Consider the following 21,259-nt stretch of genomic DNA (forward strand, 5'->3'; position numbering starts at 1 on the left):
TCTATATTTAAATTTACAGTTTCTGCATTAAAGAACCAGAAAGCTTGTACTGATTAACATAATAAGATATTAAAAACGTTACAAAATAATAAACGCAGTATTCCCCACAAGAAACGCTTTAAAAACGCTTCACAAACCCGTGCTCTCGCTCTCTCAAACGCTTACCGTTTCAACACACACAAGCTCGCTCTCGCTGCTACGCCATTTCTCACCTGCATTCTCTCTCACTCGCGCTCGCCGTAAATGCTCCCCAGCAAACAACAACAACATTGCAGCTTCCAGAGACAGCTCCAAAACACGCACCGGAAAAAAGGCATTCGCCCCATCACTCTTGGTGCGAACGCCCAGTGCTTCGGACGGGTTTTTGTGCATTCGCTGGTTCTTCACTCGAGGGGGATTCCGTGTGCTTCGGTGGACCTTCAGAGCGCAACTTCGGTAGCGTCGTTTTCGTCAGTTGTCGGTTTGTTCTTTCGTGCATGTGCTTGAATAGTAGTTTGCAACACACTGGAGGTGAATTTTACGCAAGTGAAAATTGGTTAACAATTTGTGGAAATTGAGCTCGTTAAGAACGGGTAGTGTGTTGTTTGGTTGGGCGGTACAGTGTTTTTAACAATAAAGATCAGTGCAGAAGGCGGTGCATTGTAAACGTGACTTGAGTAATAATTTGGGAAATTATTAGTGGTTAGTGAGTGATAAAATAAAATCATCTACTCGGTAGTGTCCTATGAAAAGTCAAATTAAAGCGTCGATTTCCGTGCGTTCTAGAGTGCAAGAAACCCATATCGTAGTAGCCGTTTTTCCTGCTCGCGATTGTGTGTTTGACAGCCCCCAGTAACAAAGGGAAAACGGTTTTTCTGGGTGCGTTTTGGGTCGTTATGAGGATCGAATAAAACAAAACAAAATAAACGGGGTGATTGAATGTTTTGCCAGAGTTTTTCCGACCGTCCAGGATTCCCCGGCTGTGTGTGTGACACGTGCAACATTTATTGATTCGCGATTGTGAGTGAACGGCGAGTGTAACGCGCCATAAAACCCGCACACAGAAAAGATTCCATCACAGTTTGAAATGAATAAATAGGCGAAATAAATTTTCGCTCTCACTCCCTGAAGTACCATAAATTGTGAGCCCACCCAGGCGGCTGCCCGTTTCCTCCGACAGCAGCCCACGATAAGAGATACTAGAGGTGGTCCGAGAAGGACCTCCAGCGGTGGTGTAACTTGGTGACCGGTTGACGGCAAAAAAAAGGAAAAATTGGCATCAGGTGAAGTTATGTGAGGTGTAAGTGAAATTTATATGCTAAAAGAGTTTGCTGTGAAGCAGTGGAAATATTACACTTTTTGAAGGTGTGCGGGAGAAGAGATCCTTAAATTAAAGCTCAAAACAATAGTGTCCTGATAAAGCGTGGTCAAACGAGCAAGCTCAAATAAGTAGAACCCTACAAAGGTAAGTAGACAAAAGAAGGCATTTAATTGAAAACTTTGAGGTATCCCCGAATAGGACATATTACGCAGTAGTTAGATCGCTAATACGGTGCTTTACGAGCGAGCGCTTTTTCCAATACAAAATTTATTGCTCGTAAACGTTTGCCAACTGTTCTCTCGGGGCAATTCTTATATCCCTCGGACCTAGCGCACCTAGGGGAAGGAAGCTTAGCTACACCTAGAACTCTATCATTAACTCAAACATATTGGACGTTGAGTGATTTACAGCGCCACTATGTTGTTCGCGCGCACAAAGCTCCCCACACTGTTCCGATCTTCTCAAAGAATCGCCGGGAGAAAGATCCCCCCAGAACGTGGCGGGCGGGAAGACCCGCAAGGCTCCCTGGATCGTAAAATCTGTGTAAAAGTTTTAAGGCTTGCGGTTGGCTCGAGTCTCGCGTTTCGTCGGGTGTCAGCATTGCAGGAGGATTAAAACGGTACATTGCGCGTCTGACGCCGTTAAGAGGGACGGGATGCCGCGACACATTGGAGAGGTTAAATCATCTATCTTCTCGGTGCGCCATACTTCTCCCACGAAAAAAGGTGGAGTCGGGAGATGGGAGACACAAGGGCGTGCTGTAAAAAAACTTTATTTGCTTTCGAAATGGCGACGGCGTGGAAAGATTCATCCGGGTGCACGTGCGCTCCTGCTTGGGAAGAACAACAGCCCGAGAAGCACGAGGCGAACAGCGGTTAATTTATTTATTGACCGATTCTCGATCCGGTCGCGACTTCGTTCGTCGTAATTGAGTTTCAATCTCGGTTTTACATCAACCCCGAATAGCCGCTCATACTTGCGGATGACTCAGACCCGAAGGGGCGGTCCTCTGCTGGTGCTAACGCGTGCTCGTAAAGCGAGGCCGGGAAATAGAAAACAAACCTCCGAGAAGAACGAGACCGAAGGGTGCTGGAGCTATTTACTGCGTATTTTGCTCGGTATTTTATTTTTAAAGTGATGAATTGCCAAATCGTGCTGAACGGCACAAAATCGATCAAAAAGCAATATTGGTCGTAACAATCGATTCGTCGATGTAATGCACTATTTTTGGAGCACAAAACTTCATTTCCGCAGTTTGTCCTCTGGAGGTTAGCAATGCTGTGGTGCCGTAGAAGTGTGTGTGTGTGATCGTGCGCGATCGACACCGCAAGCACGTGGTGCGGCACCAATATGGAATACATTATCAAGCAAAACAACCGCCCGAGAGAACCGCCCGGTAAGCAATGAGGTTATGAAGCGGCGGTGAAGTACAGTCGACGACCACATCGAAGGTTGACATTGAACAGGTCCAACGCTGGGTAAAGTACTGGGGAGAAGGGCTTTAAAATAATAATAAGAAAATAATAACAACGACGAAGGGGGGCGCACCAGGCACGTAAACACATGTGAAACTCCTGAGAACGCGCGGGTCTCACGTGACTGCGCTGATGTCAGCGAAATGGTCGCCTCGTCTAGCTAATGTCCGGTAAAGGAGTAGGGGTTTCTATATTCTCGAACGGGAAACGAGTTCCGTTAGGGTTCCTCCACCGTACGGCATTAGCATCTCGAGCATCGCAAAGACAAAGAGCGTAAAAGGGCAAGCAATCAACGGTTCATCTTTCCACGCGCACTCGTTCTCCCTGGTTGTGGGAAGCTTGTCAGACGTTTTAATTGACCGTACCCCAAGTAACCGGTGGTTTTGGGGGAGCCACCGTGATGCCCTTATGCCGTAGGTCTAACTGTAACTGTATGCTACCGAATGTCCCACAGAGTGAGCGGCTGGGCGACTCCGAAGGGCTCCATCAAAATCCTATTAATTGGCTTTAATTTAATCCGAAGTCGTAGTCCTCCCGCCAAGCATTAGTTCTTCGTGATCACCATACTCCCGTAGACATCTTTGGGAAAGCACAAAAAAACCGGGGGGGAAGAATTAATCCCTTCGCCACGGTGACCCACAAACATTAGCTTCTTTTGTGTGTTTGTCTGTGGAGCTGATCGATTTGGCAAGTGGAGTACAAGAACTCCACGATCGTGGTCGTGGACGATGCCGTCGCCGTGACAGACGACTGCTATCGAAGGTCTACCGTCACAAAAACCAAAAGGGGGCCACACATCGTATGCCGCAATCGGTGGTGCCAAAAAAGGTTAATTTAATAACATACATCATGGTGGCTACCGTCAACGCACCGATCGTCGAACAGGGAACCGAACGGCGAGTTTGACTCAAACGATGCTCTGACCTTAGATCACCCGACGGGCTCGATGATCGTCACCACACACAAGAGAAGAAGCTGCGAGCTTGATCATTAACGATTTCCGATACGGTGCTTGATGAAGTTTCGATTACACCGCAGCGAAGATTCTGAACGGTTTGTCAAGGGTGGTTGAGATGTTGAAGTGGTTGTGCTGGAGGGTTGAAGAGTTGCCGATGGCGTAATGGATGACCGTGATGTCCTCACGAAATTCCACCATCAAAGAGTCTCCACGAGCGGCCTCTTGCACTCATATTTTTTTACGTGATCAAGTAGGACTCCTGCGGACCGTGGACGAGCAGCATGGGAAAGGAATCTTGTGACGATGGTCTGACATCCGAAAGTAAGCGGATTCCCATTTCGATAGCAGAAGTTGAACAACGCTCGTTGCCAATCGGCATTAGAGCCGTCGATGGATGGATGGGTTGCCTCGAACAAATCGCGCATGTAGCAAACAAATCAATTTTCACTTTCATTCGGAACCCCCACCTCGGTGATTTTTCGTGTGTGTCCTTGCTCGTTTTCTCAATGCCCAGGAGGGTATAAGGGTAAGGCAAAGGAAGGGGGACAGGGAGTAGGAATTCAGTAAAGTAAAAGTTTAACTCTGTCGTACTGGAACTCCAAGGAAGCAAACAGTAAGGTACCAACGATACCCACTCTCTCTTTCCCTCTGTAGCATGCTGTTCAAGGGCATCTAATTGATTGATTGCCAAGTCACTTGGGAGCCATTTTGGAGGGAGGTGTTTTGGGGGTGAAGATGTGGGTGTACCGATTCGCCCATTGCGCAAAGTGTTTCGCGAAGAAGCATATCGTTTTTCGAGCAAACTGTTTACAATTTGTTACTCTGTGCTCTGCGATGACTTCAATGTCAGTAAATAGGCGAGGAGCTTCAAGAAAATGAACTCGTTGGCAAATAAACAAACTAGGTCTTAAAGTAATGACTCACACTGAGCGTGTTGGCAACGTGAATCGTGATGAATGTGATGGTTGTCATCGACAACATTTAAATTGGCAATTAATTGCAACAACTATGATTATTCACAAAACGTCAACAGGCCTAGACATTGATGAACAAGGTGATTTGTTTATCATGACCTTTAATGACGTGCTCTCACTCACTCTTTAAACTAATTTGAAGCGTTCGTAAACAATAAGACCGTACCAATATTAATTGCTCTCTTATTAGATTTTGTTCCTGGCGTGGGCAAATATCTCCACCAGTTGGTGTGGTATGTGTTTAATCAATACACTCTAAATTTACATTCTGCACCACTGGTATTTGTTCCCAGTTTTCGTGCAAAAAGGACTTAAGGAAACAATGGAAACAAAGGGCACTCAATGCATTCTCTCAGGGTGTGTGTGTGTGTGTGTGTTGGTTTTTGTGCTGCATTCTAGCCGGTAGAACACGATCCTATCGCATCTTCCCGACCGGTAAGGCAAGAATAAATAACGCGCACCCAACTAATGATGATAAACATTCGAAGTATTTTCATGCACACATAATTTATCACAATTAGAGAGCGTTTCGGAGCAGGATCAGGTAGCGCAGGAAGGATGCAGGAGCTTGAAAATGTTATCCGATAAAGAATAAAGTAAGTGCTGTTGCGGTGCCCTTTTGCTGGTTACTGGGGTGGGATTTTCGCCGTGTATCGCCGTGATAGATGATGGTGTCCGTGTGGAGATGATGGGTTACGGGAGAATGCTTAAACCTGAACCGTGTCATCCATTTTGTGGACGATTGATGATCTCAGGTGTACTCAGACACCGAGCACAACCATGCTCAGAAGGGATGAGTTAGAGCGGTCTTTACGAGCTTTCGGTTAGTCTAGGAGTATTGAGGAGGGCTGGGACATCAGTAACAAGATCTTTAACTCAGGTTTATGGGCAACGATACCTTCATGTATCGTGAGTAATAGATCAATAAATTGGTAGGATTCCTGGAAAGGATGAAAGGTGTTGAAAAGCTCCACAAAAGGCGTTCCTAGACACAAAAATCCATGACCCTTTTGTGTCCCGGAGCTAATCGTTCCCCCTCTCTCGCTCTATGGATATTGGAACGAACGTGGGCTTGAACACCATAATTTCCACCACATTCGCGGGACAACGCAAACTTCACCTGAGTTTAGCAAAAAAAAAAGGGGGTAAAACTGAAGCAAAAAAGGATCGCGCTATTGACCCGCTGGCACCGTTTCGAGGTTACAAAAGTGGTTTCCCCGGGTGTGGTGGCGCGACCTCTCTGCGGCTCAAGCGCGATCGCGATCTTGTCCGGCTTTATTACTCGCAGAACCACCCCTCGGGCGCAATTGCGTTCCGGGGTTATTGGTAAAAGGAAACAATAACAATCAAAACTTCGAGTCGAGTCGGTTCCGAGCCCGCGTGCAAAGTGCGCCAGCTCAGGTTCGAGCAAACGTTTCGCCGCACCTGAAACGGATCTCAGATAAAGGTTTAATTCCGTGGTGTCTTTGGCGAGGTTCCCAAAGCAAAAAAAAAATCGAGAGTGAATTGGACAGCTTTAATAGTGTGTTAGACAATCTCCATCTCTTGAGCTGAACCTATCAAAGAGGTGAGAACTCGCAAACTTTGGTAAACGATCCCAACTGCCAAGTGCGTACATGCGTGGTGGAACTGAACCATAATTTCGATTTCGTGCGTCGAGGGGTCAGTTTTACAAATTTATTTTCTTTTACACGGTCACCTGGCGGCCAGAAATGGTGTACCTTGAGACGAAGGGCACAAACATTCCAAGCCTCCTTCACCTGAGCGCTGTATACCCAACATACGGAATGTACACCCTCAGCAAATTGGAGAAAGAAAGGTAGCGACGAAAAAAAAACGAGGACAGACCTAACCCACCTCCTACGAGGTACGAGGGTCGAAGGTAACATGTAACACATGTGAGTGTGAGTCGTTTTTTGTCTCTTCTCTACACCCGAACCGCTGTATGTGTTGTTGTTTTGCTTTCCATGTGTCTACTTTCGCAGTTCTCAGCCTAATGGCACGGTTGACCCCTCCACGACCACAAGTCTCTGGCTACGATTATTATCAACGTAACCCAACTTCACAATGTGATCGTGATGACGATGAACATGATGATGATGTCATGCGGGGAAGATGGACCCCGGCGAATAAGCATCGTTCAAACAAGTCACGGTATTCAGCCTTTTTTTTCAATTTAAAAGCCCCGACCGATCAAAACCCTTAAGGTCAACACAGTAATCCGAACGAGATGTTGCTTAAGGAGCCGCATGTACCGAGAGGTACACCGGTTTGGGACGTTTCTTGATTTTGATGATGGAAGCAGGATTACTTGAAACCCTATTAAACGAAAACAGAATACGGTGCACCGTTATGAGTCATGATGGTTATGAAGAGATTTGTTAGTTTTTATGAATTATTTATGAATGAATGGTGAACGGTGTTATTGAAGGTATGGGATTGATAAATGGGATTGAAAAAGAGGAGCATTAAAAAGTTAAGATGTGCTATTAGGAAAGCATAGCGAAGAAGCTTTGGTTTAAAACAAACCATTTGCTAGGCCTCCAATAACACAGGCCGAAAAACGAGCGTAACGAATTTTTGACAGCTCAGCTGTAACGCTTAGTAACGCTTGTCAGTATTAGTAACTTGGATGAATTTTCAAGTATTTTTATTATACAGTAAGGAGTAGAGTAGAAGTGGGTGTTAATGTAAAAGCATCATTTCCTGCTTTTCGCTTATTTTTCGAGATGTTTGTCGCGCTAATTGGAAAGTGCTTCCATTCTGTGTGCTATTATAATGATACACAGCTTTGCACACATTTGCCTGCGACCTAATCCATATCGTACATGCAAAATAGTGCCACCCAATGGAAGAAAAAGCTCGACACATCGCCGCTCAGCGTACTTCGCACGTGCTTGTTAGTGAGATTTAACATTTTTCCCTCCTTACTACTATTCCTACTATTCCTGCACTAACGAGCGACATTTTGCGTACCGGGCATGTCAAATTTCGATCTCTATCCATGTCAACCGGGGAGTGTCTGATGATGTCAATCGATTTTCTTTTCATCGATTTCTATTTCATCTAGCGCCTGGAGCACTGTGGCTGTGACAAGCACGTCTCCGCACAGAAAACGGATATCGCACCCTAGCGAAATGTCTCTTCCTAATGAACCCGGGGTTCCTGCTATTCCGAGTGGTGATTATAGGAGTGTTTTATTGTATTACTTTTTTGATCAATATTTTTAATGTTATTTCAATCCAAATTTGTATCTTTCTACAAATAACACATTCGACAGAGGGTGTTATTTGTAGTTGCAAATTTGCAACGTGAGTGCCTTTCGTCACTACTGGCACGAGTACTAAGACAACCGCTGATGGCGGGAAACGTGGGGTGCATTATTTAAAAAATACATCTCTCACGCTTACCGAACGTCATCTGTTGCATTTGTGACGGATAACACCAACGGACGGGCTTTTCAAAATGGGACAGAAGAATGATACGGGCCTTTGAAAAATGTTTGCTGAATTTGTTTTTGTTTTTGGAGCCCGCTTTTAACAGTGTTTCTGTATCTGGCCTATCGAAAACGTGTTGCTGTCTCCCTAGGACGGTTCCGATGACCGTTACCGATCCGATCAAGGGGCGAGTTTTTTAATTCTGTTAGCCGCGCTATCTAGCGTCTGGCATCAGCAGAGCAGTCGGCTGCATTTCCGATACGCATCCACGGCGATATACGGGACTGAAGCGAAGCATCGCCCGTTGTTGCATCGGCATTTCGGCCAGAAGATATGCATATTTTGTCGCGCTCGCGTTCATTAACTGTCGGCAAAATAATTGAATACTGCTGGTGGTGGCTCGCTCGTGACAATTGAAGGCTGTGTGTTTTTTTCTCCAATGCCTTTGCCATTCCATCGTGCCTAAAGTTGATGATTCATTCGTGTGTTTGCGCTCGTTACGCGCTGAAATGGGAATTTTACTTTCTGTGCCTATTTGTTTACACCAGCGTCGTACAGTGACGCACGCCCAGCCAGCCGCCAGGGCTTGTGAAAAAGTTTAAAGGGAACGCTATAAATCATCCTGTGCCGGTCGCGTTTCGGTCGCGATGCATCCGTTGTCTTCGGCGGTCTTTCGCATCCTGGAAAATGTCATCGGCCCGCACAACGCGGCAGGACGTGAGAATGATGGCGTGGTCCGTGATGGAGGCAAAAAAACATCAGGAGTATCGTCACGTGCACGTATCTCGGCAAGTTCCGTGAAGCTTAGTGGTAGCGAAAAGGTTAGCCGGCGTCAGTTCCACCAAGCCGATGGTGGATCATGCCGTTGACAATGGTTTCGATGATGTGATACACGATGCCGCGTCGGCAAGTCCTTCTATCGCGGCGATTGTTTTGCGTCACGTCACGTTGTTTTGTTGCGGAAAGCAAAACCGTTTGGCAAGCAATTGCGTAACAGTTGCGAATTGGGCCGGTTGGGGATTTTTTAGACAAAAAGTCATTAAAAATTGTGTTCGACTGGTACGTGCGTGGAGAACAAAAGGCATGAAAATAGCAACCATTAAAAACCTATTTGCATAGTTGTTGACTAAGTGTCAAAATAATTAGACCGATTGCTAGCTGTCATATTGGTACATAGTGATACCGTAAGAGGGCGCTTTAAGAGAAACTATAGTTAAGAGACATTCGGAGAATAAAACGTAGAAATATTCGTTCTCTCATGCGAAAGATTTCACTATTAAAATAGTAGAGGCATAAAGAATCACCAAGAGTAGAGTTCCAGTATGTTGCATCAAGCACTGGACAACAATAGACCAAACATGCACGCATAACAAATGACTTCCACTGCTCCAAGCTCCGATCCTCCCTTTGTCCCATAAGCCCCATCTGATTGATTGCTCACGTTCTTCCTCAGGGAGCTGGCACAAACATTCTCCATTCGCTGGAACGTGCCACTTTGCTTATCATTCGAAACCGTTCGTAGCTCTTGTTTTTTTTTTTTTTTGTTGCAGCCGCTTCCCTTCATTCGTTCAATTTTGCATCAAGTATCAAACACACAGAGCGCGTTGCATTGCGATCGAAACGTTTCAATTTCTTCCTGCTGCACTGTCACTCACCATCGGTCTGCGGTTGCATAAATCGGTTATGCACCACGGCAGCTCACTCCGTCCTTCCCTCGATTTCATTTCGTTCTTCAGTCTGGGAAGGCACGGGACTCACGGGCCAGGAAATAATTGAACACGAACCGGTGAATTATAAAGCTACCACCCATCGCTTGTGTGTGGCCCGTGCGGAAGTTTGAAGGGTTTTGCGTTACTGTGCTGCGAAACGAAAGGCGATCAATCGATAGTGCGGGCACGGAGGACTTCATCACATTGTCTCGGGTGGCTCACTTGACCACTTTGCAAAAATAAAAAAATCCTCGTGTCCTATCACACAGTGGTCCCGGTGAATCTCGAGTGTCCTTCCAACGGGCAGATGCAGAGTGGTACGTTCTTTCGCTAATGGAAATGTTCTGGAATGATTTCTCCTTTTTCCTAGCTTTTCCTTATTCTTGCTCTTCGGAGAGGAAAGATTTCAAGCAGCAATTTTGAAGTGGGGCATCTTGGAAGCGCCATCGCGCTATGGTTCACCGAAGCTCGAGAAGAGTCCAAGGCGGGGTTCAAGCTTTTTCGTGCGAAGAAGCATAAATGAAGGATGGACGAGGATTTATGGTTTTGGTGGACGGGATTTTTCCTAACCTTTTCGCTTCCCTACTAAGATCGTCCCTGCTTTCGATGATGTCCTTGTCGTCGAACCACTCGGATCGTCAGTGAAGCATCTCGGGAGCAACTCGTTAGTGGTGGACCATTACGATGCTCTAATAGTGTACACGTGATGCACACTAAATAATGGCGTTTGCTGTGGTCCATTTAAAACGTAACGCAAAAATTGGGAACTCTTGGGCTATACCTGCAGCCTCCAAACTTCACGCAGTCTTCTTCAATAACATTCCAATGAGTATAAGGTGCATTTTAGTTTATGTAAGTAGCTCAAAGAAGCAACAAATCTAAAGCAACCCCCATGCTCTACAAAAGCGTCACGTATTGCATGGACGATCCCTCGGAACTTTTGGAGCCCAATGGTCCAAATGGCCAGAAAAATGCACAACAACGCTGAAATGCAATATGTTCAATGTCCGTTCTCTCTTTTTGCGACAAATATTGCTGAAGCCTTCTCATGCTGATCTTCTATTTTCTACCAATAGTGCTTCAATACACTTTTGACACTTGACTAATTTCAACTGCATGACTCAGCTTAAGATATCTGCCGCGCACTACAATACCAAAAAGCCGAAAAACAAATTCGAGTATGTATGCAGTACAACAAACAGCACTTCAAGTTTTTTTGCGTTCTCCAAAGAAACAAAACCATTCAGTGCAAATATTAACATCAGCACGCCTTTAACTTTATGACTCAGCTGCTCTACCTCCTGTTACTTCTGCCCCGACGAACCAAACCAATCTTCTTTACAACCTTTGCGTTAATGATGAGTTACAGAACCGCAACCGGGTGGCTCAGAAGTGTGAAGCTCAATTTTCATAATACACATATCGGTTTTATGGTGAACTTTTTTGAAGTCGCGAACACCGACAAAAAGGCCCTCACATCAACAGCTTTTTGAAGATGCTCGACGTAATTGCTTCACCTTGCAGAAGGTGAGCAACGGCAGCCACAGCAGCAACGTTGAAAAAGATGCTACCGGGGCCTCTCAGCACACCACGTGTTGATGAGTGTTTTCCACCGTCCGATGATGTCAATGCAGCTGGCTGGAATTGTTTGGACACACTGGGATGGAAAGACAAACATGGCGCGAATGAGTGCTGGCGCTCCCTACAAGCGCGCTATCAAATATTTGTCAACAACATTCTTCCATGCCGAGAAGAAAAAAAGTGTACTTAATAGTGCAAAAGTTTGCTTTGTAAAAGATCGCAAAATAACAGATGTAAGTGAGTGGCTTTTTTAACTTAGACCGAACTGATCAAATAAGAGGTTTGGGAATTTTTTTCTCAAGGTCATAAGACATATCATCAGGGAAAACCTCCTACAAGATGTCTTTAAAAATGCCTCCTTCTTCAAGAAAACATTTCCTTATACTGTTTGTGTCCTCCTTGTCAACCATCCTCATGAAGCAGGCTCGTACAAGTAAGCCCCTCAATAGCAAAAAAGGGTTCCTTACTACTAAGCCCTTTGTGTCCAACATTTTTACAACAATGGTAATGTTGGTGTCCTCGCTCCACCTCATTCTTACTACGATAATCCAGCTTTAGGTCAGCCGGTCGGCTTTTGTTTATTTCGGCAATCCTTTTACGACCGAAAGCCGTCCCTAACTAGGAATGTACGTGCCTGAATGTTTGAGTACGACATTTATTTGCCCCGTACTGTAGTGAAAGCGAAAGCGACAATCGAGTCCGCAAGGGTTCCCCTGGAGTTCGAAAAGCCCGGCGTAATAATGATAGTCAAAATGTGTTCTGTGATCTGCAATATAAATCGTTGGTTGCGATGTGTTTTCGCCCCTGCTTTTTTGCCTGGCACGATGCGATATAGATTATGGGTATTATTTAAGCATTTATTTCACCGAAGGATTGCAATAAACTCCATGGTCGAAGCGAATTCTATCCCGTTTGCTCAACGCATTAGGAAAATGTAGCGACGCTTCTGCTACATGTTTCACCTAGACTTCCGCCAAAAAACTTAGTAGAACGAGTGCGTGCGGGGAATGTTAGTAGAAAGAGGAGAAAAACTTCTTGACAGCTTTCAGGCGGAGGTCCTCCCATAATTTGTCGATAATCCATTCCGCCTCCGACCATGCACGAAACAATCGGCTTAATGAACTAAAACTTCATCCCCCTCCGGAGGGTGGGGAAGCGTCCACGCTATTGCCTTAACCTTATTAACGGTTTTCCAGTGGCGCGTGTGTTTTGCGTTTTTCCCGAGCTCACCCACTCGACGGTGGGTAAGCGACCACCCCGAGCGTACCGCGTGCTTTTGCGCCAATATCCGGATATTGCCAATTACTTCATTTTTCACCCCGAAACCCAATAAAACTCTCGATCGATTTGATCGTCGTGTCTGGAAGGGAAACAGGGTAAGTGGTCGAGACGGAGGCGAGTCGACCTTCACACCACCCGATGGTGGAGTAGTAGCAGTAACGGTGGTTTTCCTGCGCTTTTTGTTCGCTTCTCCACCACCGTCGATAATGTGGTGTGCGCGGTCGATGGAAATTGGTTTCGATTTGTCATGTTAATAATCCTCTCGTTCCATATCCACAGGAAGGGAAGAGCTGATAGGGTGTAAACGTAAACCGAGTTAGCTTTGGGCAGGAAAATTGTACTTCCAAATCGAAAGGGCCTTCCCAGCCGACAGGTTCTCCCCGCGATGAGTTATAAGCGCACGCGTTTGGTGTACAGCTGCAGCTGTGTTTTGCAAAATCGATTTGATTGTATTAGATACGAGCCAATAAATAGAGAGATTGAGAGAGAGAGATAAGATTTATCTTGAAGTTACCGGAAAATAATAGGAACTTATCGAACGGAAAACGATTGGTCGTGATCAAGGAAACATTTCATTAAATTATGTTCAAACAAAAGATTCGGTAAGGAACTATTCCCTCTAAATCCTTCAATTAATAGCAGCTCGTTTGCTTAGCTTATCAGCGTACCGTGGGAAGGGTTAATGTTCGAGACCCGAAGCTCCAAACTCTATTAACACCACCCCAACCTCTCAATCCGCTTGATAAATCGTAACCCGGCTCTTGATGGCTTTCTGTTGATTGTTGAAACAATTCGTACCCTGCAGGAGCTTCTTCCGCATCGATCGGAAAACGGACGACGCACAGCTACGCGCGCCGTCGATAATCCGTTGGTTGGGCCCGGGAAAAGCTGGAAAAGCTTCCACCCGAGGGCGGGTTAAACAAACAAATAAATCCCATTCAATCTCCGCTTCGCAAGGTTTGGGCTAGATTGGGGAAAAACATTGCGGAGCAAAATATGTCAACAGGCAGGAAGCGCCCTCTGGGGAGGACTTTTTGGTAGTGCCCGGGACACGGTCGGCGTTTTGGGTAGCGAGAATCCTCGCTGGAAGTGGTCTTGCTTCACTAACCGTAAGCTATAAATTTTGCTAGCGTCAACTAGGTTCTTCCGGGCGAAACGCACCGAAACCCGCCAACAAATGCGTTCTATCTAATATCCTCGGAGGTACCATGTACCCTTGGACGGAGTGAACGGGGAATGTTTGTTTATTACACCTACCCCATCGGGGGATCCGATTCCCTGGAGGCGACTCCAAGCTGGCTGTCTTTGTCAGAAAAAGCACCGGCTGTTCATTTACGTTCCACAACTCCCAAAACCCAAGCGGTTCTGGGCAAAATCTGGTTTCCGAAGGATTGGTGTTGTACAAACCGGGCTGTTATTTGCACGGCCCACAGCATGTCCACCGTACCGCTACTTAGCACGGCAATTTTCGACCGGTACCGGGGAGTTTGATAATTAAATTTTGAACCAACACCAAGCAAGGCTTGGTTGCTGCTGCTCTGGCGAAACGCATTACCACCAATCGTACCCAAAAGTAAAGCAAAGATGAGGAAGCCATGACGATCGACGATATTTTGGAGTGAGAGGGAGCCGAGAAACAGACGGCGCTGTTGAAGATGTTATCGTGCTTTGCTTTTGACAGCCCGCAGCGATGAAAATGCGCGCTGAAACACGATTGACATTTTGCGACGTCTGCAGGGCGGGAAGACGAGGGATCAAGGGGGTAGTAGGTAGGGAAAAGGGTAGTGTATCCACGTGGGTGGAAAGCTCGTTTTCCGGAGAAAACAGGGAGCGCCGCGTGCGCCGATCGCACACAAACGAGAACCGGCAATCGAATCAAACCAATCCCAATTTACTTGAGATGTTACACTGATTGCATACTTTTGGGGGTAGAAAATAAAAATAAAAATAAATAAAATTTTCTTAAGAAAAATAGGAAATTAAATAGGAAATAGGAGAAAATACACCATCCACACAATTATTTAACTAGGTTAACACTTCACTTAAGTGATAGTCGAGTTCATATGAAAAATCCCTTAAAACTCACTCACTTTCCCTTAGTGTAATGGCGGTTTTTACCACTGATGGGCGGTGTCCTTGTGTGACGAGACGCTGGGCATGTGAGACAGTGAGTGGAAAATAAATTGAAATTTATATTGGAAAAATAAATCCAACCCCCCCAGCCGAGCTTCCCTCTTCAAGTGGAGCATCCATCAGCTGTCCTATTTCTCTCGTTTTCTCAGTTGGCACGCTTGCTCGTCTCGGAACGTATCCAGTGCTTGTTTAAAATTGCTTCGGGTACATATTTTTCGCAGCTAGTCCATCATCATCATTTCCGAGCATCTTTTCCCACCCAAAGGCTAGAGTGGCGAAGTCTCGTGCCGTCGGTGGTGCAACGTAACATATTTATTTCAGCTCAATTTCAGTGATCCTTAAGGTGAGTGCTTCGTGTCGGTACCTTGACGCAAGAGAGATTGAGGACACTATTTTTGGTGGAATTGGATACAAACATTGGCAGAATGGGGCATTCTGGGAAGAGCATACGCCAGCTCGTTACGGAAATCGACTAATCTGCGCCAGATAAACAGGCCAAAAGCGGATAAACTCGATCGAGTGAAGAGGATTTAAACGGCAGCGGCCTACGGGGCCCACCGAATCAATTAGTGATTATAGACTTATTTTACGAAATTAAAAAGAAATCAATGATTTCGAGCACAAAAAAACAACAGCTCGGTGTTTTCCATGCTTGCGAAGTAATTTTCCGAAAAGAAAAACACGATTCAATCAACGGAGCGACCCCGAAACAACCAAATAGCCATAAATAAGCGACGGATCCAGCTGGACTCGTCAACGTACGGCCGAGTTTCGTCGTCTCGTTCTGTTGTTCCTCGGGTACGCTTTGGCTTGACTCCGAAAAAGCCGACAGACGATTGAAATTAATTGGATAAATTTTGCACATAATTAGTAAATTTATCTCTCCATCAGGCGAGGTCTCACGTCCGCTCCGTCCTCTTCTCGTTTGTTTCTGGTGGAGTTTATTTTGTTTCAGCGAGCCGAGAAAGGCGGCAAAGCTGAAATGCTCCCCCAAAAAAAAGACTCATAATCCCACTGATCCATGCGCAACTTTGTGTTGTGTTCGGACGCGGATATTTTGAAGTTATCGAAATTGAAGTTCGATTAAGGAGAAGGCAGGGATGGGACGAGATGCGTTTACAGTGAGAAATTAATTAAAATCGCGAAATATTTTATCGGGATACAATTTATCGCAATATTGTAGCCCTCGATCGCGTCCTGGGTTTCCTTTTTTCGACGTGTTCTTCGAGAGCTCTGTAGTCTCTCACATCGGGTCCACCATAATAGCGGACAGTTTTTAAACGACGATACATAAAACTTTCACAAATATCGCCATCTGTTTTATAGGGCTGCAGTTAAAGATGGAAATAATCCTTACAAAAGTTACCCATTGCGGTAAATATTGTTCAATAAAAATTTATCTCCGATCCTTTGCATAAAACAACACTCATTCGGCTCGCATTCCAGTCGCCCAAAGTGCATGTTTCTCGTCTGCCTGCGAGTAATAATCATGCACACTCGAATCGTTCATTAAACGATCCCACAAATCTTACCCCAACGTTTGTTCCCTCAGCTGGCTCAGTCAGCTAGCAGCCATGCAGATCCTTCCGAACCGACTCTAGATGGAACCGAGTGCAAAGGGGTGCTTTATAATAAAAAGGGAAAGTTTCATTACTCCATTGCGTAATTGAGCGTTGTTCGAGGTTTGTTGTTCGAAGGCGGCCATCGCTTACACGAACCCATTTGCCTTAGTAAAGCGTAAATCCGCAGCCGAAACGTCTCTATCGGTGAAGTGAAAAGCCACCAAGGCAAAGGCGTCATACACAGGCAGGCGGATAAAACACAAACACCCTAAGCCTCAATTCATTAGCCAGCTCCAGGCCATGCTCCCATGCGTGGTGCGTGGTGCGGTCGTCGAACGTTGTTTTTCAAAACACTCCAACATCAGCTTTGACGCGTGTGTATAAAATTTCCATCCAGGCGCACTTCGGCACGCACCAGCGGACCCTGAACCTTGATCGTGAACCTCGAACCCACCGGCAGAGCACTTCTGGTGTTCGTGGTGTGATTAGTCACGGCGTACCAGCGAGCTGCCCGCTTTAATCTTCTTAGGACTCGCTGTCGATGGTCACTGGTTTCGCGCGAGCATGGCTGCGCATTGCATCGAAGCGCGGTGCTTCCTCTTTCATCGTTACACAGGACAACCGGGCTGGGGTGTGCCTTTCTTATCTGACTTCTGGACTGTTTGCCGTGCAACTACTTCAGACAGAGACGTGCACACACACACACACACGGCATCATCCGACCGGACGGAGCTGGAAACTATAAATTTTAACTGTTATGTCCATGGTAGCTGAGCGAGTATGGGCGAGTTCGCGAGGGTTTTTTTTGACTTGCTCTCTCTTACACACATCGGAACTTTGGTGTGAGACTGGTGAAGGGATTCTGCATTTCTGCTCTTTTAATTTAGAACGCCATTTTGAACGGTTTGACCAGTCTCTGGTGCTGGTGGAGGAGCTGCAGTCCCGTGGCGCGCGACTCGTGAAAGATTTATAAGGTCTTAAAAGTTTCATAATTTATGACTAACGTCGACAGCTGCATCGTGCCGAGCACACATGAGCAAAGGGAGGCGAAGTAGTTGGGGCGAGATTATTTCGCCGTCTGATCCTTAAAGGCTCACATAATTAGTTTTACAATGGAGCTAAGGAGCAGTCGTTTGGGCGGTGAATGGATCCTTCATTATGTATGCATTCCTGTATGCTCTTTTTGTAATGGGTGATGATAGTTAGGGAAGAATGCTTCGTTTTTTGGGATTAAAAATCAGGGTTTAATTTGATGCTTCAGCTACGTAGAAGGCTTCCCGAACTGAGAGATAGTTCTAAATAAGAGTTGTATTACAATACAGTAATTGTAAAGTTCTTTCACAACTCCTTTCTTACTTGAAGAAAACTTCTTCTTACGATGACCGGAGCTCACAGTGGGCTAGGCTCAGAATAGTATGAGAGAGTTCCAGTTCGCAAGTCAAAAATTAGTATTAACCCAAGGTACAACGGAAGCGATGGAGGTATCCTCAGAGTTCACCAAAGGTCATCAAGTCTACATCTGTTTGAGCTTTTGATAAAGATTCCGCTTTTCACACAATGTCCACCATTGGACCATGGTGAAAACAGTTGCAAGCAGTGGTTCCCGGTTGCACTGGTTTCCACTAAAGTTCAACTTCAAAACGCTCTTCTATACTCACTCGAAACAAGAGCGCAAGGATCAACTTCACGTGTTGTACAACGTTACACGGTCGTTTTTCAAGCTCGATTAAGACCACACCAAAGAACCACTACAGTTGAAGCATTAACACACACCAGCACAGGCAAACAAAAAGCTCAAAAGAAAAACTTCTGATGCGGCTGCAAAAAACGGGGAACTTCAGCTTGCCGGAAGTTGTTGAATAGCTTTCCACGAAAAGAGCGCAAAAAATGCACTTCTTAAGCAGGAGTGAAACTATCCAGGAAGAAGCAGGACCGGACAAGATACGGTATGTTGAACAAAGTGTCAAAAACAGAGCTGCCGCTCTCCTGGGCGCACGTTTTTCGATTTCCGCAACGGAAACACTTTCGACGAGGTGTCGAAGATCCCCAGGGAACTCTCCATCACTACGTTGACATCTTGCCTATGCCGAACGCGCAAGAAAGGTTGAATCCGGTTCTTCCGGGGCACATTGGCTTGTTGTCACTTTCACTGTTCACGCAATGGATTGCATTGGATTTGGGCAAACACCACGGTGTTAGTGTTCTGCAGACATTTGAAAATACATAAAAGGATTGGCAAAAGGGCCACGCTGCAGCTGTCCACCAAACCAGGTCCCGATCCGGTGGCCATGGGAAAAGAAATCGAACCAACCGCCATCTTCGATCACCATCCAGAACATGGCGCTGCTGCTGGAGCATAATTTCCATACAATGGTCTCAACCCGCAACTGCACCGGGCTCAGGTTTCCCCGAACCACAGGTGTGGAATCACATTTACCGGACATTGAACTCTCTCTCACACACACACACACACACACTGGTCTGTGTTAAAATATTCGTCCTGGTCGTCCATAAAACCAATTACTTCATTTTTCTTTGCACCATGCGGACCAGGCGGATCGTAATGGAGCGTGTGGCGTCGTAATGGAGCCCACCGTAGTGTAGTGGAGGCTACAAACAGAATTCCTTTCCTGTATGTCTGGCGCATGGGTTGGGTGAGCCGAGGAGCCATGTTGAAATTCTTGTTGCGCCCTTGCATTATCTGGCCGTTAATTGCATTCCTGTCCGAGCTCAGGTCCGTCCCGGGTCGCCGTACGTCAAATGGGGAGGCCTAAAGGGATAGTATTGGACTTGGTAGTGTCCTCGCGACCTGTCCGTGTGTGTGTGAAAGGTTTTTGGGGCTTTTGAAGTGGGCAAATGTCAAACAGCACATTTAAAAGCATTTTTTTCCGTGCAGGAAACGATAGCATGTTTCTTATCGCATAGCTCATCCAAACACTTCACAAAGAGAAATAGGTTTGGCTGTTGCTTTCCGTGTGCCAGACGAGTGGCTTCTTTTATGAGCAAATTTATTGCCATCCATAAATTCCACCAAACCAAGCCGAAGCCAATTTTGCTACTCTTTGTCTAGACGAGCGTTGGAGTTTGTGTCTAGTCAATGTGCCCAAACATTCAAACGAGAGGGAGAAGCTTTTGTTGGGACAATTTTGTATTTAAATTATTATTTAGACGATTCTTTTCCTGGTACATCGAGCAAAAAGGAGTCCTAACATCTTCCAAATATTCTAGACGGAAGGTAATTGCTCAATTGTCACATCGGGACAGGAGAAGAAGAGCGTGATTTACATGACAATCGGATTCGTTCCTGCTCTCGTGTGGGTTTTATTCCTCAAAACACTAGCTAACACGTTTCTTCAGCCAAACGCTTTCTTTGTGTTGTGGCTTGAAATGAGGCTCGAAGATGTCTGTTTCGCTCCCCCCAAAAAAAAAGACGAAAGAAACGAAATGTAAAAAGCTCTTTTTTCCATTTCCATCCGCTTAACAAAACAGTAGCACCGGCATGACACGGGCCACATTCATTCCCACAGCAGTGCTGTCAAACGGAATGAAGCACAGCAGACGAAGGCATCGATGGGAGCAAATTACATACGGCCAACCGCAACCGTGAATCTGTCGTCCCGGACCTCCCTGAGCCGTTGCTGTACCGATTCCGAACGATTCTACACAAGTGTGCGTTTGTGGGTCTCGCATTCCACGCAACCACAATCACCGAGATTCTTCGCGTCATGATGGATTTTAGGCTCCCGGGCTCGGAGGGACCAAGAATTTTTGGGCACAGCTGAGATGAGCCCAAAAACCGAGCAGTTTGACCAGTTTTGCTTTGTCTTTTCCATCTTATAGGTAGCCGAGGAAGAAGAAGTCCTCGGTGAAGGATTTTAATTTTTGCGAAAACCGGATCCTGAAGACGGTGGTCCGTGGTAAAATTGCACAAAACTTTGCCCAACCCACACACGCATGGTCGCAAGGCGAAGAATCGTTTTCCTGGAACTCGCGGCAGGAGTTCTGAAAGAGTCGTGGCGAATCTTTCCGAACCGTCTCATATTCTACAGGGAATCATTTTCGGCCAGTAAAAGAAAAAAAAAGAACAGAACTACAGATATAGGAAAGGATGCATTTTGAAACATTACGACCGTAAGCAATCGTGACGTTTCGCTGATAGTTTTGTATTTCTCGACGGGAAAGGCAATTCCATCCGATTCGGAAATGGTCGGACATTTTTACGATGGAAAGTTGATACTGCCACCCGGTTCCAGCTGGTGTGCGATGGTGCCCATTTGGCAAATTTTCGGAGCACAAATATGCTCATCATGATAAGCTTTCCACCAAATGGGTTTTTTGGGTTTGAAGGGACCCGTCGCAGAGATTCAAGGACGCTTATGGCGATGAGATGCCATGTGTTGCGTATCGGCGATTTTGAACGAATGTCCTGAATTTTCAAATTAGATGATTTCTAATGGAAGTATTGGGAGGACACTTCTGAAATAAATGTGTTCTTTAAGTGAAAACTATCGGAGATCACTCTTCTCAATTCAATAATTCTTCAAGTTGAAACTGATGTACTCTAACGATTCTAAAAACTTGAGAGCAGAGCTGTCTCAAATTTGTACTTCTGAAGTTAACAGCAATTCGTAAGCTTTTGTTTCTGCCTATCTCATTTGTAACACTCTCAACTAAACTCCAACAGCGTCATCGTAAACAAATCCTTCCCAGTCGGAGGCCTTCCCGTGTCACAGAGGAATCACCGTTCAAGATGATCTTCCAAAGATAGTTCCCAACATCTTTCTTTATTCGAATGAACTTCCACGGCGCAAGATGAGGCCGCTGAAGTCGGCTAGCGTTGCGTTCCGGT

The 21,259-nt window shown here is 45.8% G+C and overlaps 1 protein-coding gene across 3 annotated transcripts in view; it reads left to right on the forward strand.

The window, feature by feature from the left end:
* Positions 1-333: 333 nt before the first annotated feature.
* Positions 334-21,259, forward strand: part of LOC118517203 — a 50,795-nt gene continuing 29,869 nt past the window's right edge. For all 3 annotated transcript variants that reach the window (XM_036063159.1, XM_036063163.1, XM_036063164.1), the window contains exon 1: positions 334-1,444. The gene's annotated coding sequence lies outside the window, so the exon portion shown is untranslated. The remainder of the gene's footprint in view (positions 1,445-21,259) is intronic.

The sequence above is a fragment of the Anopheles stephensi genome, unplaced genomic scaffold (genome assembly GCF_013141755.1).
Source record: "Anopheles stephensi strain Indian unplaced genomic scaffold, UCI_ANSTEP_V1.0 ucontig65, whole genome shotgun sequence".
NCBI classification, from domain to species: Eukaryota; Metazoa; Arthropoda; class Insecta; order Diptera; family Culicidae; genus Anopheles; species Anopheles stephensi.